This window comes from Colius striatus, chromosome 2, assembly GCF_028858725.1.
Source record: "Colius striatus isolate bColStr4 chromosome 2, bColStr4.1.hap1, whole genome shotgun sequence".
In the NCBI taxonomy this organism is placed as follows: domain Eukaryota; kingdom Metazoa; phylum Chordata; class Aves; order Coliiformes; family Coliidae; genus Colius; species Colius striatus.
Genome location: NC_084760.1, coordinates 70,500,454 through 70,526,050, shown reverse-complemented (window position 1 = coordinate 70,526,050; position 25,597 = coordinate 70,500,454). Strand labels below are relative to the sequence as shown.

At 38.2% G+C, this 25,597-nt stretch overlaps 1 protein-coding gene across 1 annotated transcript in view; it reads left to right on the top strand.

Annotated features, from left to right (window-relative positions):
* The window catches only part of RYR2 (ryanodine receptor 2), a 430,121-nt gene that overhangs the window by 48,727 nt on the left and 355,797 nt on the right, over nucleotides 1–25,597 (top strand). The window lies entirely within an intron of this gene.

Here is a 25,597-nt window from a genome sequence, read left to right as displayed (position 1 = left end):
AAAAAAGGATGCAATAGTAAGATAAATAAAATAAAGTAAATAAAAAATTTTAAAAAAGGAAAATATAAGTTGAAGGAAGTCATTCCAGGACAAGAAATGAGGAAAGCTTTTGACGATGAAGAGTAGAGCACTGTAGAAAGAAGATAAGATGGAAGGACTTTTTCTCCTGTGAAGAAATGGATGAAAAGCATAAGGAAACTCTACCCTAAGAGTGAGTGAATGATACAGCCAGTTGTATAGGTGCCTTTTGAATGGGGAAGAGGAATTACTAAATCAGAGGGAAATCAATACCGCAAAAGCTAGAGCTTTACAAAGAAAAGACTGGGAAGAGTTTAGATTCATTAAAAAAAAACCACCACAAATATATACTTTCATCTCTGTCCATTCTGTAAGAACCCTGAGGACACTCAGAGATTTTACTGTCCTTGCACAGTCTCTACCAGGGCTTCCCTCAGCCTGCCCATGGCCCAGGGCTGCTGCTGGCTGAGGTGTAGGATGGATCCATGGGGAGCTCCTACTGTTCCTGATGGAGCTATGCCCCTATGGAGCTGTGCCTTGACATGCATATGGCTGGCCCTTGATTGCTTAATAATTTTTATCCTACTTTAAAACACTGCAAGATCAAGCAATATTGATGTCCGCATTCATGAATTATTGAGAAGGTGCTGACTGAATGACACAAAGCATGCAAATTCTATGAGCAAAGTTTGTACAGCATTGATACCTTGCTTCTATTAGATTAAAATCACAAACATTTCAACATACTGTAGCTTTCCTGTCTCTGACCTAGTCTCTCAATGTCCATAAGACTATTCTTCTTGTTCCAAAACTACTGTGTATCCTAAAGGAGAATACAGACTGCTAAAGAGCTGAAGCTCTTTTTCCTGGAGTGAGGTTACTGAAAGTGGTGTCACTTACATGTTTGATAGTTTCAAAACTTGAAACTGACTAGAGAACAGTAAAAATGATGAAAAGTGGAAATGGCAATACAACACTAATGAAATACATTTTCTTTTTATAGACTTTAAGAAGTGAAAATTGTAAAGATAACAGTGAAGACTGGTTGTTATCTTCTAGTTTGTACAATAATGTGAGGGGAAAAAAAAGATACTCTTTGACCTGAAGTGCACCAAAAAGGCAATAATTCTTCCATCTCATTAATACCGATTTCAAGGAACCGGATTTGAAATCACTGCACAGATCATATAAGAGAATTCTCAAGTGTGGGCAGTTCTCCATTTGCCTTGCTGAGCATTCTAGTGGAGGTAATGATAAAACCAATAATTAAAAAAATCATTTGTTCTGTAGGATTGGGAGGATTGGATTGATCCCTTGTAAGGTCAGGAGGATTGTTTTTTCTCAATATGTGATGTTACACAATTGATTTAAGCCTATAGTTGTTACTACTTTTTGGTTATGTTTCATTCTAAAGCTATTAATCAGTGTGATATCTCTAGTGCAATAAAAATTAACTTACATGATAGATGTTAGCTTTCACTTAATTACACTTTTTTTCCTCTCCAAATAGTTAATTTTTTTTTTTAACTTTTAGTCTTGAGGCTTCTTCTTGCTAGTTGATCTGGAAATTTCTTAACTGCACTTCCAGTAATATTCAATTTATCAGTGTATTCAAGATGATAAGTTCAATTACTTTCCTTTTACTCCAGAGCAGAGTATAAATGGTACCGCAGAGTTGAAAGTTTCATACTTGGAGAAAATGGAAGTACTTATTTGAAGTGGGGGAAAACAGTGTGCTGCATATATAGAGAAAATGACATCTCTTTTTTCAGTAATGATAAAAACAAGAAAAATCTTGAACTACATTCACACAGTTGCACATGCAGTATAGATACAGAAGAAATGTTTTAAATGGAGTGATTTATTTTTGCAAAACTAGCAAAAGGCATCAAAATCATGTAGTTAGTGGAGTTCAGTGTGAACAAGTAATGGCTATGAAGAAGAAAATGAAAATGTAGGATATGTCAAACAAGGTATTTCCAGTAGACATAAAATTATTAATGCTATTGTATTAAGTCACTGATGAGAATTATTCTGTAATTTTGCCTGTAGTTCATGCTGCTATTGTTCAAGAACTATGAGTTTAAAATGGTACATGTATAAGCAAAGGCTGGGGGTTGATATAGCAAAGTAGAGACTGTTTTAAGAGAGATTTGGAAGAGCTTGGCTTGTTTAGCCTAGGACAGCGAAAACTTGGCAATGATCTTTTTAATAACATTTAAAAAGTTACAATAGTTGGCAAAGGATGTGCTACATTTATGAAAGTACTATGCTAGTCTTTCAGACGCTGATACATAAATTAGGATGTGTCCTGATAACTGAATTATTGATGAAATGCTGGAAAGGTTTAGCTGGTTTTAAATATATAGAAGTGAAGAGGAAAGGAGAAAGAGAAACACAATGATTGTTGGTACAAATTTGTTTTGAATGTATGAGGTTAAGTCAATGGTAGATAGCAAGACTATGATCTCTATTCTTTTACAACTCAACTGAGCAGTGTGGTGCTGTATCTATGGATCTATACAGATTGTGTTGTCTGCCTTATGTGTGTAGTTATGACCTTATTTAAACTGATAACTGCAAAGTATGAGGATATATGTTAGTTTGATTTTTTTTTATTTTGGGTTTTTTTTTTTTAATTCTGTTACACTTTCACATCAGTATGTAACAACAGTGTTATAAAACTGTAACAGCTTAACGACTTAAGCTTATAGAAGAATGTAAATCCAGCTTTATAATGCAGAGGTTATTGCTCATCCTGCCAGAAGAGTAGAGTAGTCATTGGCTATATTACTCTTCAGGAGTTACATTAGAATGGATCTCTAGGACAGAGTCAAGGAAACAACAGAACAATATTTGAGTCTCAGTATGTTGGAAGGAGCTGGTAGCTAAATGCAACTCTCAGTCTGTTAACAAGGATGCCATTTAGTAGTCCTTAAAAGGTGATGGAATTCTGTTTGCTGCCGCCCTTGTATGTGTAACTGTTAGCTATGGCAAGAGGTTTATCTAGCCATACGAGTGCAAAAAATTGCTGTATGACTATCTGTTGGACAGTGTATAGTTATGTAACCTGGCACTTAAGGGTTGTGATAATGGTGATAAACTAAGGAATTTGTAAAGGAGGAGTTTAGCATTACTCAAATGTTATTTAAGACTGACACTTCTCCGATGAAGGGTAACATATGATGCCTATAAAGAATACATAGAACTCTTGGTTGGTGGGTTTTTTTTTGTCTCCATGTTTCTTTAAAAAAGTCACTGCTAATAATAGCTCAGAAAGTTTATTCTGGAGCATTATGTCTGTGTTGATTCAGAGGGAAGAGTGCCATCTGCAGAATCCTTAATCTTGCCTGTTAAAACAACTCCCCCATTTCTGTCATGCCAGCAGTGTGGAGACATTGGTGGACAGATTTTACTCATCTTGTGAGATCTGATATGTTCAGTCTTTTCTAAGGAGATAGTCTAAAACCTACTTCAGAGCACTGTTTTTGCCGTTGTGATACTAAGAAATCTTCATCTATAAGCTCCTTCCCCAGTATTGTCCAGAAGATTAAGATGCACAAGCTTATTTTTACATTGCATTTATAATCTTATCTAGATTAACTATAAGGGAGTGGGGGACAACAGAACTAAAAAGGACATAGCGTGGAGATGAGCATTGTAAAGAGGATCAAAAGAGCAGCTGTTGCAAAGAAAAAAACTCTCTCACTCCTGTTCAACTAACCAACGAACCAACCAAAAAAACCCACACCATAAAACCCCACTAACAAAAAGCAGGAGACTTTTATTTCTTTATATTTTTTTGGGGGGGGGATTTTTTTCCTGAAGCTAGAACTCAGTTAATATGTGCTTTATGTACTGTCTGTGGCTTTCGTCATTGTTTCTTAGGTGGGGAAGGAGATGTTCTTTTTGCTTCCATGAATAATGAATATTGAAAATCTCTTTCTAAAGATGCTTCATTTAGCATTCTTTCCACCATGTCATCTAGATGTGTGGGCAGGCTCTAACAGGTTTCCTTAGGATTCTATTTAATATCAAAGCTTTAACTTAAGAGCTGTTTCCATAATGGAATTTTAAAAGTTAAATGAAAAAAAGAGGTGTTAAGTAACATAAAAGTAGACAATTTTGAACCAGCAAAGCAAAACTGAAAACTATTTTTTTCTCTAGAAAACCAGACAGAATCAATATATGGTGAAGGAGAAGGATCAAGGATGCCAGGAAACAAGACTATTTCTGACCACCCAGTGACGTAATACAAGATAGCTCTTCACCTAGCATAAGGTCATGTTGACAAGATGCAGAGAGCCTGTGCATCTTGCCAATGCCCACGTGAAGCTCACAAGCACACTGCAGGCTGACAGATAGCAGCAACTACCAGTGGCAGATGCCTGAAACCTATGGACTGAAGGACTATTTCTGTATTAACATAAATGCTTCATTCTGGTGTTCCTGAACCATGGAAGAAAGGAAAAATGTCTGAACATTATCTTTGCATCTCAGCAAGAGGGGCAAAGCCATGTAGAAACTGGAATTTTTCATTCATGAGCAAAAGAGATATTTGTGAAATTTTGCAGCTCTCATTGTGACTTGAAATTTGAGTTCCAATAGGATTCAGAGTGATTGAAGAGGACATCCCAGAGAGACTATGCTTGTAAAGCCAGGCAGTTGGCAGAACAAGCCCGCATGGTGCAATGCTTTGTTGGTGGTCTGGCAAATCTGGCAGCCTAGTAGACAGAAAAAGGCAGAGAATGCCAGGAAGCAGGAAGCCTGCCAGCCCAGCAACTTAACTTGTAAAGTGAGGAGCAAGGGGCTTGGAGAGTGTGGGAGTCCATTAGGTCTGTCTGGTAAAGGAGTGAGAGAGTTCAGGTGATGTGCAGTTCAGAACCAAGCCCTATCTAGACAGAGAAGGTGAGAAGTGTCTTCAACTTTCCCAAGGAAAAGTGAGAGTTTTTCAAGTAAAAAATTTTCATGAGCTGTGATTATTTATTATTATTCTTAAGACAAGAGGGAAGGATTTTTTTTATAATGAGAGTGATGAAACATGGGAACAGGTTCATGGTCAGGTTGAATGGGGCTCTCAGCAACCCAATCTAGCTGGAGATGTCACTGCTTATTGCAGGAGAGTTGGACAAGATGACCTTAAGAGGTCCTTTCCAACCCAAACTATTCTGTGATTCCATTATTATTATTTTAGGACCCCCATTCAACTCCCCCTGCCTTCCCGGACCTGATAGTTGCATACTTTGACAGTTTTAAAAAGTTGTGTGTGTTTATCCTTAAGGTTTTGGAGGGGGTGGATATGCAATGGGAGTGTTGTTCTTTAATGCATCCCTTTGATCTGTTCACCTTTCTGGCCTGTCTCACCTCCATCTGAATGTTTGTTCCATCTGACATGCAGATTTGAGCCTTCTGGGACTGAGATGCCTTTTTACTGTGCCTAGTGCAGTGAGATTTGTACTCAGAATCCATAGTTATTGAACAATATCAATTTTGACAGTATTTAAGGTAACCTATGAAAAGTAAATATGTGAGAGGCTTTTATATTTTTTAGGGAACATCTGAGAACTTGATCACAGGATCTGATGTATTGGTGCTTTTCTTTTTTGATTATAAGCCATGGTTTGGCCCAGCTAGCAAAGAAGCACCACGATAGTCTCTCGCTTGGTGCCTCCCATTCACCCCCACCCTTGTTAGGATGACAGAGGCCCCAGTGAAATGGGAGGAAAAAGATAACCAAGGATGTTGTGGATTGAGACAAGGGCAGGGAGGGCTCTCTGCCAATTACAGTTCCAGGCAAAACAGACTCCACTACTCGACTTAGAGAGGAAAGTAGGAAAGCTTATTCTACTACCTACAAGAAACAGAATGGAATAAAAGCAAAAAGGGAGTAGGATGATGAGAAAATTACAACCAGCATTCCAAGATCTCCCTCCCCCATCCTTCCTTTCTTCCTGGGCCCAGCTCACTGCTCCCAATATCTCTACCTCCTCCCCCGTCTATGACTTGGGAAGGCAGGGAATGGGGGATGTGGTCAGTCTCTCACAGATGGTCTCTGCTGCTTCTCTCTTCTCAGATAAGGATGACTCCTGGCATTTTTCCCCTGCTCCGATACAGGGTCCCTCACACGGGACACAGTCCTTAATGAACTTCTCTGGTGTGGATTGTACCCAGCAGCTGCAGCTTCTGCTGATACAGGGTCCCTCCCACAGGATATTCACTATCTCTCATGTGAATTCTTTGCCACCGTTGCAGTTTCTACAGATACAGGGTCCCTCCCTCGGGACATGGCCTCTTCTGGGCATAATTTAAATGAGCTGCTTTGTCGTGGGTTCCTCCCCACAGTTACAGCTTCTGTGAATATTGGGTCCCTTCCATGTGACACAGCCTCCTCCAGCCACAGTTTTAATGAAGAGGATCATTGCCCCTGGTTCGGGGTCTGTAATGAAGTGACTGGGTCCATCCCATGGGACACGGCCTCCTCTGGCCATAGTCACTGCTCCTGGCACAGAGACTGTAATGAAATGAATCCCTGCCTCTGGCTCAGCATTCTTAGCAAAATGAGTCTCTGCCCGTGATACGGGGTCATTATCAAAATGAGTCTCTACCGCTGATGCAGGGTCTTTAAAGAAATGCAAAGAAATCTCAGCTTCACCAGTCCTCTCTGTAGAATGCAGGGGAGTCTCTGCTCCAGCACACCTCCTCCTCTTCCCTCACTGACCTTGGAGTCCGCATGGTTGCTTCTCTCACTCTTCCCACTCCTTGCACCACCACCAGCCGTAAAAGAAGTAGGGACAGAAGGAAGAAGAAGCAGGAAGAAACCTCATCTTCCGGCTTCTTGAAAAGTGATCATGGAGGCGTCTAATTGGCTCAGCCTGAAGTGGGTCTGGCTCAGAGCTGGGGAGAGTTTTGAGCAACTTCTTAGAGAAGCCATCGTTACAGCCCTTTCCCCCTTACCAGAAATGGCTGTCATGTCAAACCATGACATCATACGAAAAACTTGTCAATGATTTTGGGAGATATCAGGGATAGCTAAGAAAACTACATTTTGAGATTTTTTTTTCTGAGCTGACTTTTGCTGTTTATCAAAAGTAGTTTTATGTCATAATTCTTCAACAAATAGCTGCCAAATCTTGGAGCCTGGAGATTCTTACTACCTGAGCTCACTTGGATGAGGAGTTTGTATCCTTTAAATACTTCATGTGCTGTCCATTTATTTATATATCTTTTTTGAGGGGTTTTATTTTGTTGTTGTTGTTGTTTATTTTGTTAGGTTGGAAGTACAACACAGTGAATGCATGTGTGTGAGAATTAGAGCACGTATAAATAGGAACGTGTCTGGTCTAATTGACAAAACTCTACCCAACAAGTTTCAGTAGTGGAAGATATATTTCCAAATGGTCAAATTAACCTCTATCAACTTTCGGAACAAGCATTGATGGATTCCTGGAAAGAACTCAGTAGATAGATTATTTTTTAACAAACCTTTTCTTACAGTTGTGCAGCATATTTTGGCTTGTAGGAGAAGATTTTTTTTTTTTTTCAGTTATTTCTTCCTAAGTGTAACTTTATTTTCTGTAAAAGTATGATTGAAAATGGATGATTTTTGTGAAGTCGTTGATGACATAAGTGATATGAAGTATGCAGAAGATGTTTCTCTTCTCACTATAAAATGTAAAAGACCTAGCTCACAGTAGTAAATAAAATAAATAAACATCAACTACAGCTGTAGATAGAAAAATATTTTATAATGTAAAGAAATTATATGCAGTATTCAAATATTTTATATGGCATGTAGGCTAATAAATACAGAGAGGAGATGGGAAGTTATGTATTAGTCCCATTAAGTAAATGTGGAGGAGGGGAAAGAAGGTGAGGCCTGAGATGGCCTCTTTTCTTTCATCCTCTGTGTGTGCCTTACTTTACGTTTTTAGCCAGTCATCACTACATCAATTACAGTTGTGTAATGTATATGTATAGTGGTCAGGTTCTTGACAGTATTCAGCTGCCAAAAAATGCTCCTTCAGATATATTTAATAAATATTTCCTAAAATACTTAAATTATGTTGATTAATCAATTTGAAGAATTGAGGTGGTTTTTTTAATATTTTTGTCTTACTTTAGGCTTCTGGAGCAGCTAAACTCTTCTAGAAATCTGTGAAAATTGGGGTCATGGGGGACAGCAGTATCACCATGACCAAGCAATGTGCCCTCGTGGCCAAGAAGGCCAATGGCATCCTGGGGTGAATTAGAAGGGCTGTGGTTAGTACGTCAAGAGAGGTTCTCCTCCCCCTCTACTCTGCCCTAGTAAGGCCACATCTGGAATATTGTGTCTAGTTCTGGGCCCCTCAGTTCAAGAAGGACAGGGAGCTGCTGGAGAGAGTTCAGCACAGGGCCACCAAGATGATGCAGGGAGTAGAGCATCTCCCCTGTGATGAAAGGCTGAGGGAGCTGGGGCTCTTTAGCTTGGAGGAGATTGAGGGGTGATCTCACTAATGTTTACAAATATGTAAAGGCCAGGTGTCAGGAGGATGGAGCCAGGCTGTTCTTAGTAATGTCCAATGATAGGACAAGGGGCAATGAATATAAGCTGGAACATAAGAGGTTCCAAAGAAATACAAGGAAGAATTTCTTCACTGTGAGGGTGATGGAGCACTGGAACAGGCTGCCTAGATGGTTTGTGGGGTCGTCTTCTCTAGGGACATTCAAAACCCACCTGGACGAGTTCCTGTGTGACCTACTGTAGGTGGTCCTGCTCTGGCAGGGGAGTTGACTAGATGATCTTTCGAGGTCCCTTCCTATCCTTAAGATTCTGTGAAAATGACAAGTTTTGAGTCTTCTTAAGTCTCTCATCTATTTCAATTTCAACTTTTAGACACTGCGACAATCTTAGAGTTGACCTTTGCATAGATTAACATGATTAAATTATAAATTAAGTGAATAGTAGAAACAAGTCTAATGAGGAGCAGCTGAGGGAGCTGAGGTGTTTAGTCTATAGGAGTCTGAGAGGAGACATGATCACTCTCAAGAACTACCTGGAAGGAGGTTGAAGTGTGATGGGGGTCAGTCTCTTCTCCCAAGTAATGAAAGATAGTACTAGAGGAAACAGCCTCGAGTTGTGCTAGGGCAGGTTTAGATTGGAAGTTAGGAAGAACTTTTTCTCTGAGAGGATTGTTAGGCTGCCCAGAGAGGTGGTGAAATCACCATCCCTGGAGATATTTAGAAACTGTGTAGATGATGGGCTGAGGAACATGGTTTAGTGGTGGGTCTGGCAGTGGTTGGACTTGATGATATTAGAAGTATGGTGCTATGAAAATAAATGGACTAATCTCCAATCCTTTACCTCTGGACTTGTTGACCCTTCAGTTATTTCATTCCTACATCTTTGCCTAGGACAATTTTGATCCTGTAGAGCTTTAAGTGTGCTGAACTTTATGCACTACAACTTCTGTAATGCTGCTCAAACTTCATACTTGTAACTTTGCAGGAACCTTTATTAGAGGTTGCTGCAGGACTCTTTTCTTTCAGCGTTGCTGATTACAGCTAAATACTGCCACTTACCACAACATATAAGCCATGAGTAGTTAGTAATTAAAATAGCTTTTTATTTGAGTCATCTGAATTATACAGGCCTAATAAGATTAACCATGTGATTTTCAGTCTTGGTTTTGTCTTGTGTCATGGTACATAAGTTCCTTACTGTTTCATACATAATTGTGGGATGATACTGAGGTTGAATTATCGGCTCTGCGTGATTCTCAAGAAGGAAATGTGTTGCTCAGCAGTGTATATATTGCTGCTTTACTGAAGGTCTTTGTTTTGATTGAAAAAAATGTTCCTGAATTAAAGATGTATTTGAAATACATTTTGGGGATGCCCTGGATATTAGCATTGTCTAATAGTGACATCTTCCAGTATGTGCATCTCATTCTGTGACATACAATATTAGCATTGCATAATTCTCTTTTTTTACCTCCCTTTCCCTTTCCCTTTCCCTTTCCCTTTCCCTTTCCCTTTCCCTTTCCCTTTCCCTTTCCCTTTCCCTTTCCCCTTCCCTTTCCCTTTCCCTTTCCCTTTCCCTTTTCCCTTTCCCATACCATAAGCTGCTGACTTGAAATTCCAGTTCTGAAATTCATTGCAGTCACGGGAAATATTTCAGCTGACTCATAAGCAAAAAAGGGTTGGACAGGGTCAGATATCTGTGGCATCTAGTAATGTTTGCTGAAAGAATGTTTAATTGTTTGGAGGAAAAATAATGCCATACAACAGCAATCTGAATGCAAATACTAGTGAAAAACTAGTTATCTTAAATTCTTTCCATATACCAAGTTACAAAGTGTGTTATTGCTTTTATTTGCTGCTTGTGTCTAGTTTAATTCCTAGAGATTACTTTTCTTGTCCAAATCTCCATGTGAGCAGCAGAGTTAGTAAGGGCAATGGATTAATGTTTTTCTTAACTATATCTAATTGTAACAAGGCTTCACCTATATAATTTTTTTCCATTGATCAATAATCAGTTAGAACATTTTGCAGTAAGTGTATGAATGTGCTTAACACTGAAATCCATCTACCTTTCCTTTATTCACAAGTCAAATATCTAAGGAAAGCCCACATTTTGTCTTGTTTTCTTTATGTTTTGCCTTGGAGAGGGTGTATGACTGTAACCAAAGCCTGCAGTATTCAGTATCTGAATGGCTTTGTGTGAAGGGACTGCAGTGGTAACAGGCTATGGATGATGCAGTCTGCATAAAGTCTCAGGGAGCCTTGCTCTGATAAATGAAGCTGCATTTCAAAGAATAAAGACATCAGAAATGAGCAATGTATTAAGATTAAGTTAGAGAGATGCACAGTGTACCAGGGGAGTTGGACTAGATGATTTCTAATGGTCCCTTCCAAGCCCTGTGATTCTGTATGAAACAGTTTTTTTGGTCCATGACTAAATACACAATTTTTCATGTGTGTTGTTTGTATAAGAAAATAAATATTAGTATTTTGGAAAGTCTCGTACTTGTCCCAACTCCTTGAAGCTTTAGTCTGGGTTCAGTAGCAAGAATGTCAACCAAACTTTCATTTTCGTACTGCTTTCCACCATTATGAAATATTTGCCATGATGAAATAATTAAGATTTTTTTACTATTGCATTGATTTATAAATATGTACAAGGAAGAAATCCAATTAAACAGATTCTTATGTGGTGTTTTTCCAATCCCTACGATTCTGTGAATCTGCAAACGTTTTAATAGTCCAATTGCTATTACAAGACTTGACATAGTTTTGACAGTAATTATTTAACAGTAAACTAAAAGATATCCTGCCATCTTTGAAATACTTAGGCAACCACATACAATTTCAACTTGTACAATATGATACTTAACTCTTTTTTTACTGCACTGGAATCAAGAATGTTACTGGTGTGAGTTACAAGGCTGAGGGCATTAAAGATGTAGTATTGCTACAGAATTACTTTATTTGTTAATGAAACTGAAACAGCCGAAGCCCTTATCCTGCTTTCTTTTTCTTCTTGTGTTTTAAGCGTATTATGAATCCTCATTGCTTTTTGTCGTTGTCAACAATACTTATATAATGAAGAAATATAATGCAAATCTCTTTAAATAAATAACTACTAGAATATGCATAGCAATGGTTCCAAAGTTAATTTGTTTCTCTATTCTTTTGCTTCTCTGATGAGTAATTGTCTAGAACTGCTGCCAGCAAGGCTTTGGCTTGGCTTCTGGCTGTAGCTGTGTAGGATATGGAGTTTGTTAAGACTATGAGTACAGTCAGTATGTTAAGCATTAAGAGATTTCAACCTTTTTTGGACATTCACTATCCAAATGCAATTTGATGATGTGCAGAGAGAGGTTTTCTTTCCACAGCCTTATTTTTAAAAAATTAGTCTCATTTTGTGAATGAGAACTGGTAACATAAAGCACTAATTGACTCTACTACTAACTTTGCCTCAACACTTCTATCCTTAGAATCAGAACATCATTATAATTGGAAAAGTTCTTGAAGATCATTGAGTCCAACCACTAACATTAACACTGCCAAGCCAAGCCCATCACTACACTAAACCATGTCCCTCAGTACCTCATCTATGTTTCTTTTAAATATCTCCAGGGATGGTGACTCCCTGGGCAGCCTCTTCCTGTGTCTAAATAGGCCTCAGTGAAAACTGTCCAATCTAAACCTCCCCTGGTGCAACTTAAGGCCATGTCCTCTTGTCCTGTCATTCATTACTGGAGAGATCAACCTTCACCTCATTACAACTCCCTTTCAGGAAGTTGGAGGGAGTGATCATATCTCCTCTGAGCCTCCTCCAGGTTACTCATCCCCAGCTCTCTCATCCAATCCTCATCAGACTTCTTCTCCAGACCCTTCACCAGCTTCATTGCCCATCTCTGGACATGCTCCATCACCTCAGTGTCCTTCTGTAGTGAGGGGCCTAAAGCTGAACACAGTATTTGAGGTGCATCCTCACCAGCACCGAGTACCTTGGTCCTGCTGGTCACACTGTTTTTAATACAAGCCAGGATGCCATTTGCCTTCTTGACCACCATTCTTCTCCAAAGAAGTATCTCTTCTTCCTCTTCTAGCTCTCCCAAAAGATGCAGAGAATTTTAGAGCCCCAAATAGCCTGCTTGCAACTTTGAGTCACATATAGCTTGTTGTGAGGAGCTAGGCATGGATACTTTAAGAGACTTTTAACAAACATTATCTTATTTAAGCCTGAACTGCTTGGCTGTGTGGTTTGCCACAGTGTATGGAGACATCTTTATGTTGTCTTGGGTAACATGAAGAAGCTTGGAGCTGCATAAGGAGCCTTTATAGATTTAGCTCTTTGTTAGCAGGGTGTTTTTGCTGCTTCAGCAGAAAATATTAATTTAAAAGACTTAATTGCTATACAGGTATTAAGAATTTTTTTTTTAATCTTGCTTCTGATGATTTTTATGGAATATGGAGAGAAGTGAAACTTAAGGGTTTGTTTTTTGTGGGTTTTTTTTTTTTTTCTTGTTTCATTGTGTTGTAAATATTTGTATTTTGCTACTAGAGTCAGATTAAGCCAACTATACCCAGGGTAAAGGCTGGAATAACCATAGGCTTTCAGACTTTCATAGACTTTCAAGAAATAAATCTGAAACAGTAACTATAAATCTTGCTGAGTATTTAGGTTTTTCATGGTTGCTCTTCAACATTATCCAATTGTTGGTTATTATACATAATTTTTTTTCTGGTGATTTTCTTCATGTGAGGACTGTGAAAATTATTAATAGAATTTATGTAGGGTTTTTTTTAGTGCTTACAATATTTAGAAACTTATTTTCTTTGATATAACTGTGTCTACCACAAGTCTTTTACCTTAATTATATCTAGACTTGTATATCAATTCAGCAAATTAGCAAACTTAGAAAATCTACTTTTAGCTTGGTTTATGTTATTACAACTAACAGAAATTTTTCTCATGGCTATTTCTTAGCAAAAATGTTATCCAAACACTTGTTGCTATTAAATCCATAGAAGTGTAGAGTTCTATTAAATAATTGTTAAAATTCTCCTGTATGGTCAAAAATACAGCATAGATAATGAAGATATGACTGTTTTGATAGACTTCTTACTCTTCAGAAATCTGTCTGTAATTTTACTATCCATGGTATGAAATTTTGTTGCCAACTTCATTCTGTCATTTCCTACTGACAGTTCTAAGTGTCAACAGGACCAACTATATGCTTACAGCATGTTTCTTGCATAAGAAATGAGTTCTGTTGTACTGTTTTTCTGAAATTGCTAAGCTAATACAATGGAAAGGAGCAGTGGAATCCAGATTTGTGTACACATGTTTGGGAAAAATGAGTTTGTGGGCTGTTAGTAATGCAGACCAATGCAACACAATAAGTTAGCCTGAGGTCCCCAATGGTAGTTCTCATTGCTAACAGAGCAAATCTGTGACATCTAGGTCTCTGTTTCTCGAAGAAATGTAGCTAGTAAATGGAAGAAGATGGTGCTAGTTACCTCTAATTTGGACCATAGTTTTCTACATGATGTTATACGTGTTCTATTTGATGTGCCAGTGGGTGCACTGTGGAGAGTTGATAGGATTTATCTAGGTTTTTTGTCAGAGGTTTAAAGAAAGTTAGCAATGTCACAGATATTTGTCTGACACTTCTGTGAATGCATTTTTAATTATTTGTAGAGACTCTCTGTTCAGTTGCTCTTTCTCTTCTTTTTGGCTTCTGATTTTTGTTGCTTTTGAAGTCTGTATCCAGAGGGCATGATAGTATCACGATGAACAATAACAGAGCAAAAGGTAGTATAACGTATTTTGGTGTGTCACACACTGTATGGCCAAGAGGAACTACTGTAATTTTGTTGTCTAACCTTTAGGTTTGCATAAAACATCACTGACTAAACTCTATTCCAATTTGCTTGTAATCTCTGAACAGAAACAAAATCTCTGATCCAAGTATTCTGTCCTCATTCTAATGATTGAGCCTATGTAATGTTATATATCTGTATTACATATAGATAAGTTAGATAATTTTCTTAATAATATTTAATATATAACTTCAGAAGGTCTGCAAAAAAAGCCGTGTCAAAGTCATTTTTACATTCATGAACATTGTTTTAATTTCTTTGTATTTAATCTGAACAGTTTTTGTGATTGTTTAGTGCTTTGAATGGTTTTGTTTGTGTGGGGGGTATTTAAGGCATGGTATGCTGTTTTGAGAGCCATCTGATTACACAGCATAGGAGATTAGAAACTCTCAGGAGGGATTTTGAGCTGTTGCAATACATGATTTTTCTAATGTTAAGGAACCTTGAGGGATAGAATTAGAATCATAGAATTGTAGAGTCATTTCAGCTGGAAGAGACCTTTAAGATCAGAGACCTTTGAGTCCAGCCTTTGTCTCAGCCCTATCAACCACTAGACCATTTCCTTAAGTGCAACATCCAACTATCTCTTGAACATTTCTAGGGCCAGTGACTCCACCACCTCCCTGGGCAGGCTGTTCCAATGCCTGACAACCCTTTCAATAAGGAAATTCCTCCTAATATCCAGCCTCAACTTTCCCTGATGTAACTGGAGGCCGTTTCCTCTCGTATTGCTTATTACTAGGGAGAACAGACCAATCCCTGCCTCGCTTCCTTTCAGGTAATTGTAGAGAGTCATAAGGTCACCCCAGAGCCTTTTCTCCAGGTGAAACAGTTGAAGATCCCACAGCTGTTCCTCATATGAGACATGCTCCAAATCCTTTACTAGCTTGGTAGCCCACCTCTGGATCCTCTCCAGAGAGGGGCCCAAAACAGGACATGGTATTTGAAGTGTGGCCTCACCAAAGCTGAGTACAGGGGAATGATCACCTCCCTACTCCTGCTTACAACATTGTTCCTGATAGAGGCCAGGATGCCATTGGCCACCTGGGCACTCTGCTGGCTCATGTTCAGCCGCTGTCAGCCAACACTCCCAGGCCCCTCTCTGCCTGGCAGCTTTCCAGCCACTCCTCCCCAAGCCTGTAGCACTGCTGGGCATTGTTGTGACCCAAGGGCAGGACCCGGCACTGGCCTTATTGAAACTCATGGAATTGCCCTGTGATCCAGCCTTTATTAAAATAGCTAACACTTTGAAATCAAGGATAAATGCAAACTGGATATAGCATTTCCTTTGCTAACTGTTGTGAATCATCTGTATATTAGGTTCAAGTACAAAGATTGTATTATTATGGTCATCTTCATTTTCTTTTATTTTTCTTTTTTTCCCATCCCCTTGGAATTAGGTAAATGCTTAAACTCTCTGGAAATAACAGGCTAAGATGCTGTGTATTATTACAAATGGACACATATTTCAGATTTCAGTTTCAGTAGAGCTTATGTGAATGTCCAGAAGATTTAGACCAGCCTGAGAGACTTAGTAGTGTAATGGCAGATGAAAGTTGACAAAGAAACAAGTAGTAGACTGTGTTTCAGGAGTCTTTACAAATAAAAATATGTGCTCTAACTGAGGGGGCTTCATCAGGAAACATTCTTTAGGTTTTCCTAGTTAGTTTAAGAAAGAGGATTATCTACTGCAGAAAAATCAATGAAAGAACAAATAAGAAATATTAGAAAAGGATTAGAAAACTATTTGTCAAGGTCTTAAGGAACCTTTTGCTCCTGCTAACTATATTTAAGTTAAAATGCTTTGCGTTGAACATCCCTTAGCACAATTGCATTCTAGAAAAGGACTTGGGTGAATTATTCAAAGTAATGAAACACATGTTGAAGACTGGTTAGATACTACCCTTGATAGTTGCTTAATGTAAGGTGAAGATGCATGGAATGTTACTGCATTGTAAACTTAAAAGTAGTAATCCTTGCTGCAGATGCAATAGATTTGGACATGTCTGGAATGTAAAGAGATATTAGACAGTTTCATGAACTGTAAATCAGACTGTCCTGGCTTATTTGCTGGCCATAACCCAGTTGCTTGCTTGCTCACCGCTCAGAATGCGATGAGGTAGAGAACTGGAAAAGTAAAACTATGAAAAAAACTTGTCAAAATTAAGGGAATTTCATTAAAGTGAAGGGAAGAGGTGGGACATCCCCCTATTTCCCCCTTCCCTGCCACTGCCAAGCGATGCAGAGGCAATCAAACCACCTCCCAGAAGCGGGCTAATTCACAGGGAATCTCCAGGCAATAGCTACTTTGGAGAGACTGTCCCTGGTTTTTTATTGCTGGGCATGTTACACAGTATGGAATATTCCTTCAGTCAGTTCAGTTCAACTGTCAAGCCGATACAGCTGGCTGTGTCCCCTTCCTCAATCTTCTTTCTTGATGGGAACATTTGTAGAAAATTTTACTGCAAGACATGTGTATGCACCTGTCCCGTCACTTCTTGTGTTAAGCCTTTTGTTGTAGCTGCTCTTGTTATGAGCTAGGACTATGTTTCAGGAGTAATACATATGGAGAATATGAAGATGGTCCCTGAATCAAAGAGATCTAAGTTTAAAAACAGGAAAAGAAACAATGGACAAATAAAGATAGAGAACTTCTTGTTGAACGGTGTTAGCATGAGAATTACCTTGTTGTACCAACAGTGCAATACTGTTAAATTTTGTTGGACTCTTATATTTTGTCTAGAAAAGATTTTGCTGAAACCTGGGCTGAATGTCTAATTGTAATTTAGCAATTATTACCAAGTGATGAAAAATTTGATTAATTCAGTTAAAAAATGTAGCCTGTTTTGGAGTCAAAAGCCTGGTGACTGTGTGAGTAGTGACAGTGTTGAGTCTTGTCTCAAATGGCCAGTCTGGGTGATCTGATCGAGTTTCTCATTGAATACTTGTCTGAATACTGTCTTTTTGCAAGTCAAGCCAAAGGATGTGCTGCTCAATACTTTTTTCAGTAATTGACCTGAAGGGGCATGGATAGCAAAGCAAACATGTTATAGATTACATGATTTGTAAGGTCATAATATGCTTTTAGGAATGGTTCAGAGCAATGTCAGAAAGCTAGCAAAAGTCTAATGCAGCAGAAAGTTTTATTAAATAAAAAGTAGTTATACCTTTCTAGCATGCTATGTCTTTATCTTGTTGAGCTTTCTTCAGGATTCCTTTATTTCAAGCTAGCATTGAATGAGGAAGTGAATTAGGAGTGTGTTTTGCAGAAGCCTCTGTATTTAGGTTTCAGAGAGATCTACCTGCCTGCAACTTCCACGGACATTAGCTGAGTCTATGAGTGCCCAGTACATCTTAAAACCAGACTTTGTGTATTTTTCTTTTTTTCCCCAGAGTTTTTCTTAATCTATCTTAATAATGTGCCATAAATCTGACTTCTCAGTTGTTGAAAAGAAGCTAAGCTTAAGCCAGAAAATTGCAAAGTTAACTTTAGAGTGGGGGTGGGAAAGGGTAGGTGGACAGTGTTTTTAGAGCAATTTTGTATCTCTGTGGTAGCAGACACAAGCAACTGCCTGAAGGGAGATTTGGAATTTTATATGTCTTGAGATTCAATAAAAAAGCATAAAAAAAACCCCCAACAACAAAACCACCTAGCTGCAGTAGTGTCTTCTGAATACGTGCTCATGTTCACCCGCTGTCAACCAACACCCCCAGGTCCTTTTCTTCCTCCGTGCAGCTTTTTGGTTACTCAGCCCCAGACCTGTAGTGTCACATGCGATTGTTGTATGGTCCTGCTCTGCCTTGTGCCATAACTGCTGCCTTGTGTCCTTTTTCTGGGTGCTGCAACAAAGATTCAAGCACCCATGTTGTGAAGCACAGGAAAGTCACTCCTGTCCCTTAAAACTGTTTTCCTTTGGTCAGTGGGTTATGTCCACCTGATGCTCTGTTGCGCTATGGCTGTGCTCTTTGAAGGGGCAGCATGGGTGGGTGTGAGGAGGAATGGCTGAGATATTGGAGGATGCTGTGCCAAAGGATGGGATGAAGAGGAGGAAGAGATCAAGGGGAGGAGCAGGGCTGCTGAAGGAATTCATGCTCCTGCATCTTTCGATGGCATCAATTTCAATGTGAAATCATTTCTTTTTAGATGTGTTCTAACAGATAGATCTGCTTCTGATGTTACCTCTTAATCCTTAATCCTACCACCGGTGCTTGAAGAATTATACGAAAAACATTCTGCTATTATGTTACTTTTCAGTAAACTGGTTATTAAAATTAAAAACTTATTAAAATTAAGTCAGAGCAGAAGTTGAGTATGGCCATGGCCCTGAGCTACCAGTGGGGTTGGTTAGCTTCTTGTCCTAGCATGCTGTGTGGATTAACTCCCACAGGTAAAGAAGCACTCAAGTAATTGAATGTTGCAGAATACACTTCATCCATGTGATAAACTAGATTACAATCTGATTATTTCATTATTTGTTAATATGACCTCTGCTATGCCATTAAATAACAAAGTCGGACACAACTGCTGTGTGGTTGATGTTTTAGCTAGACAAAGGCCATTTCTTTAACATTTGAAAACTAAAGTTAGCTCAGACGTAAGCACATCAAAGTCAATGCAGGATATATTTCAGATAAATTTACCACAACATCCCTATCCCTAGTAGTTTGCAAAAGTATAATAATATTACCACATCTCAACCTATTTGTAAGCATATGTGAAGACTCCAATTCCAAGCTTTTAAATAGATTTTTAACTTTTCATCAATAATTAAACATATGGAAATGGACTTCTTGCAAAAATAAAGACACCAACAGTTTTACTGAGTTACATCAGCTACTTTTATTTTTCTGCTGAGTGTGGGCATGTATTCGCAAAGCAATATACATTTTGCTGTGTCATCTTTTTTTGAAGAGCAAGACTGCCAATATAGAAAGAGTAGGGTTTTTTTTCTGGCTTGATCTTTAAGAGGAAAGAATCCCAATTCTCTTTCTTCCTGTGCTAGTATGATAAGCTCAAAGAACCTAAGTGTATAATTGCTAGCATAAGATGAGTTTAAAATGCACAGCACTGCACATGAACATCAGAATTTTAGAACAGATTTGCAGTAGCTATTCAGTCATGGTCTTTTGTGAAATGTATTTACTTTTTTTAATTGACACTGCATTTCAGCAGTTCATGTTGTGGGACCACAGTCCTTTTCAGTTGTGTACAAGACTTCTGGTAACTCTAGCAATAATCTACATGAGAAATTTATATGAAATATGTATATATATGTTCTTTAATAAGCTTTTAATTTCTTTGGAAACAATCATTGCAAAGACCTAATGTTGATTCCAAGGGATAGTAGCTGAGCTCCTCCAGTGCTCCCTTTGTGGTCCCTAGGAATATGTGATTAAGAGAGATACTTCTAGAGTAAGTATGGAATAGAGATTGATAATGTGGGATTACAGCACTTGGGAAAAGATCATGAATTGATTACTGAGTATAATTTTCTACTAAAATCTGTCCACTTCTCAGAACTTGGACAATTGACCTTTCTCAGTTTCTTCATGTTGTAGCTATACATAATGGTGTTTCCTCTAACTGTAAAGCCACTTTTAAGAATTATATTTTCTTTTTAAAGTGCATAGCAAGTTAGAAAGTTTATTCAGGTGCTAATTGTTTAACATTAGAGCATTAATTTTTAAATTGCCTTTAATGGCGAATACTTTGCCTATAAATTATCAGTGCATTCTCATTGGTTTGGGGTGAACAACAAAAAGACAAAGCTTTTAGATTGGGATGATGAAATTTATTTGATATAGATGGAGATGTGATGTGTTTCCTTACATCATGGCTTTATCTCTTTTAGTAGCTGAATGATACTTACTGTGACTTGATGCTTGTTCAGTATTTCTATTAACTTTGGTTTTTTAAGGTTACAACACTGCTTTCATGCAGATTTTCCTTTCACAGTGACATCTGTCTGTGTTGTTAAAAATAATTTTGGATAGATTTTTTTTTTTTTTCCTGGCATGGACTGCAACATGTGAATATTGGGTACTACATAGTTAATATTTCTGTATTAATATACTCTTTTTTCATTGTACTCTCCAAGCTAGTCTGTCATGCATTTATTGGTACAGATAGAATTTCCATATCATCTACCTATTTTGTATTTAAAGTGGATTTAGATTCTATGAAAGGTTTCAGGAAGTTGTTCTCGTTGACAGAAATCTACCTGAGCACCTGTGGTGTATATGGGATTTTTTTTGGGTCTGTTTTACGTGCCACAGCTCTCCCACTGAGGAATCACATGTAAGAAAGAAATTTTCATGGTGCTTGGGAGTTGTTTGGTGGTTGATTTCCTGCCACTCTCCACTTGTTGTGTGTGTTTGTTTTTTTCGTTTTTTCTCTACTTGAAAATATTGGTGTCTCAGCTAAAGTTGCTATCAGGAATATTATTGAATTCAGCTACAGTAAGTCCTTTGTTGGATTTGTTCAGTGAATCCTGTTTTTCAACATGTTAGTGTAAATGAACCATTTCTGAAGCAACCGGTTTCACCAGAAAGTATAAACCTTATTAAGTCATTGTGTTGCTTAGACATTCCAACAGTCTAAGAGCCAACTCAAAACAGAATCAATGTGTCAACACTGTGTTGATATTTTAGGAAAATATTTGATATGTTTTGTAGTCATGAAGTGTGCCTTGCAGAACTAAAAATACCCTCTAAGAGAAGGATACTGAGGACATTGTGCTCAGAGGCAGGATGGCAGCTTCCAGAAGCAAGTCGAGGGAGGCAGCAGTGCCATCCTGTAATTGAAGAGGATCTGTTGTCTTCTGTCAGGATGTTGCATGGCTGTTCATCAAAGCCCTCATTTGAATAGCCAGATATAGCTGTTGCATATAAAGATGCTTTTGTCTTACATCTAGTAGCACACAATCTAGTGGTGTAGGTACTATATAAACTGATACAATCAATCAGTAACCCAGGATGAGACCTATTTAAGATGCCCTGAAAGTAAAACCTATAGAGATATTTGGATGTTTGGGACTACAGTCTCGAAAATCTGCACTCGCCTTGCTCCTGTTAATCTCGGTAAGCAAGGTTAGCTCTCATCTGTGGAAGGAACCCTAAAGATTCCCTAAATAATGAGATGGATTAATGCTTTTCTGCTTAGATCATAGGTCTAGTTACCTGTTTTGCTACTAAGCAAATAGAGTATTTTTAAATTGTACTCACAGGTTTTGTGCTCTGTTTTGTGTGCTCAATTGTACTTTACACTTATCTTCAAAAGCGCTGAATGTGTGCACCACCAGTGGGTGTCACTTTGTACCTGGTATCTTGGAAAGCCACGATGTCTGAAGTTGTTATACTCTTCTTTCTCCCACATAGCGTAATACATCCATAAACCTTCCAGATATAGAAGTCTCAAAATTTGTTTTGAAAATACTAGCTTTCATTTCTGACTAATTACTCACCACATGAATATAGCTATAATACCTAACCAGAGAAATAGAACAACTTCATACATTATTTGCATGTATGCAACAGCATACACATACTTTTTAAAATATCAGCTGTTTAAAGTTATTATTTTAAATAACAACTTTCTTACTATCTGTTGGAATCTTAGTTTTCCCTGTTGTTACGTTTGTCTTTTTACAGAAAGACAGGAACTTTTAATAACTGGCTGAGGATATAGCAATGTTCATTTTAAAACCAAAACAACCCTGCCCCTTCCCAGCCACAACCTGCTGAAACTTATTACAGCATATTTTTATATGCTGTTGTATGCTAATATTTACTGTTGATATCTGTGGGATAAAATATTTATTTTAAATCTTCTTGGGAGACACTGTGGGTTCTTTGCTGTCAACACAGATCTTTACCAGCTATAAGATCATGCAAAATTGCCTGGACAGTGTTTATTTTCCTTGTAAGGCATAGTGAAAGGAAAGCTTTGCACTCTCTCTGTTTGACACTGAAATGAAATACATAATTTATGAACTGACAAACAAGCTTATAATGTCTAATAGAATAGTACTTCTTATTTGTATGTTTTACACGTCTGTAGCTATAGTGGACAGAGAACGTACTATTTCTTGGCATTTTTTTATAGATGTTGCTTTTCCATGAGACTAATAATAATTGTGGAAATAACCAAGGAAAGATCTTTCACCTTTCAGTGTGTTAGTTTCATGTCTATAGATCCATAACATATGTTACACCTGCTGATATCTGTTGCCACCCCATTTAAAAAAAAATGACAGTGAGGAACATCAAGCAAACACTGTTTTGTAGTCACTGCTCTATTTAGATTGAATGTGCAGGATTTATATATAGAGGTCTCAAGGCTTATTTGTAAATAATACTATGTAGGTGTCTCATGTAGCCTTGGAAAACATGTAATGATATTAGACCAAAGTGGGAAGCCAAATGCATGAATAATAAGGGTTCATGGAGCCTTTCGTACCAGACAGAAGAGATTCAAGATTTTTTTCACTAGATAAGGTGAAAAAATATTCCTGTAACATAGCCAAGTCTGGTTTTGTTCGAAACCTCATATATCAGTATCATGTTCTATGAGATAACCTTTGGTATAAACTGAGATGATATAAGGAGACCACTTATTGAAATATATACTGCTCAGTGCTGTAACTGATGCTAGAATCTGTGTGTTAAGGAGATACTTTTTTTCCTGGAAGTATTGAAAAGGAGGAATTGAATAAATGAAGCATCCTGTGAGCTAAGTGTCTAGATTTTTTTTTAATAGGGTGAAAAAAGAGACAAAAGAAAATCTTAAAGCTAGCCATCAGGCAGCTTGAAGCTGCTAAGAAAAAGTTTGGTGTTCTGAAAAGTGTTTGTTTTTTTTTAAATTTATTTTGATATTCTTAAAAGAAAACTGTTTCTTATGTCATTAATACATTAGTAGCGCTGAAATAACTTTTTGATTTGCAGTTTGCAAAAGAGGAAATACAACACTTGCAGTTATTACGTGGGTGTATTGTTTTGTCACCATTCTTGCCAATCTCTTACCTCAGGTACTTCAGGTTTGCAAATCTGATTACAGCAAGGGAAGCTTCTAGCAGCCTTTTTTTAAAGAAGCCACCCCTGTAAATGCCCTGCTACTAAAATCTGTCCACACAAACCCACTGCAACGTGACTTTTAAATTGTAGGGTAATATTAAACATTAAGACATGTATTTCCTTGCTGCAGGAAATGAAAAGATAGAAATCTCAAAGATAATTTGCAATTTAAAATAATTTATTTTGCTGTCTTTAAGTTGCAAATCATGCATCCTATACATGCAATTCAGAGTATTAATCTTCCAGTAGAGGAATATTTATGCTGTTGTGCAAATTTCTAGCAAAACTTAATCCGTTCAGGAAAATGGAAAGCAAAATGAAGCAGAGGCAGAGAAAAGTATGATAGAGAACTTATTTTATCAGGTAAATGAGAAGACAGTGGCTTCTTAGTGTATGAAAGTGAAAAGGCCAAAAGGAAATTTAATTGTTGTGAGAAAAAGAATACATCAGGGAGGGGAAAAACAGAATTATAGAAACTCAGGAACTTCTTTTTAATGTGAACATATACATTCAATAATAATAAAAAGTAGTGTGGAAATAGAAATAAATTTCCTAACCATCGCAATGATCAGCCTCCCAGTTCAAATTTGTATAAGAGAAAACAATTGTATTTAAGATGGAGGGAATTTAAAGGAGTAATATGATGTGACATCTGCAACAGCAGTGGATTTAATCACTGGACTCTGGAAATCCCTCATAGATTCTGTTGCTGTATCATACGATTCTCCATTCTAGGATCCTTTTAAAAAAAAAATAAAAGTTGCATGGAAAAAAGTTTCATTTTGACACTAGACATGATTTCTGCAAATCTTCTATTAGATTATTGGCTTTGTCACAGAATTTCAATGTTTCATGCAGGTAGTGGTGGTTTAACCCTGTTTGAGTTCCAGGTGCTCACCAAAGACATTCTATAACTCGCCCTCCTAAACTGGATAGAGGAAAGAGAAATATAACAAAAGGGCTTGTGAGTCAAGATATGAACAAGAAGATCACACATGAATTACTGTCACAGATAAAGCAGACTCAACTTGGGAAGAATTGAATTGATTTATTAACAATCAATCAAAACAGAGTAGGGAAATAAGAAATAAAAATTGAATCTTAAAACACCTTTCCCCACCCCTCCCTTCTTACCAAATTTCTGCCTCCTCCCCTCTAGAGGCACAAGGGGACAGGGAATGGCAGTTACAGTCAGTTCATCACAGATGGTCTTTGCCACTGCTTCTTCTCAGGGGGAGGACTTCTCACACTTCCACTGCTACAGTGTGGAGTCCCTCTCAGGGGAGATACTCCCCACAAACTTCTCCAACCTGTGTCTTTCCCATGGGCTACAGTTCTTCAGAAACTACTCCAACATGGATCTCATCGAAAGACTGCAGTTCTTCACAAACTGCCCCAGTGTGGATCTCATCTACAAGGAAAAGAGTTCAGGAATGAACTGGTCCAGTGTGGGTCCCGCACAGGGTCACAAGTCCTGACAGCAAACCCGGTCTGGTGTGGGCTTCTCTCTCCACATAGGCTTCCCAAAGGCTCGTGGTCTCCTTTAGGCATCCACTGGCTCTGGTGTGGGGTCCTCCCCTGGCTGCAGGTGAATCTCTGCCCCACTGTGGCCTCCATGGCTGCATGGGCAGGGCCTGCATCACTGTGTGCTACACTACAGGTCACAGGGGAATCTGTGTTCTAGTGCCTGGGCACCCTCCTTCCCTGCTGGCCATACATTGGTTCCCCATGCTGAATACTCCTAATACTAATAGTTTTGACTCACAATTGTATTTCAAAGGTGGTATTTCAGCAGTAGGTGTGAGGCACTCTAGTAACTTAATGTCACACAAAATTTTGCTACCCATTTGTGTCTTTGATGCAATGACTTTTCATAGAGTCATAGACTGGTAGGGGTTGGAAGGAGCCTTTACAGATCATTTAGTCCAACCCCCATGCCAAAGCAGGTTTTAGTTTTTCAAAAGCCTTTAGTGTATGTGCAAGTATATTTTTATACTGTATGTTTATAGATTGTTAGCCATTAGGGACATTTATCATACTTGAGGTTCCTTGTTAAGTTACATGCTGTACAGATGCATAACAAAAATCCAGCTGTTACTATGTCCTAAGTGTAAGGGCAAGGTGGATTCTAGAGGCA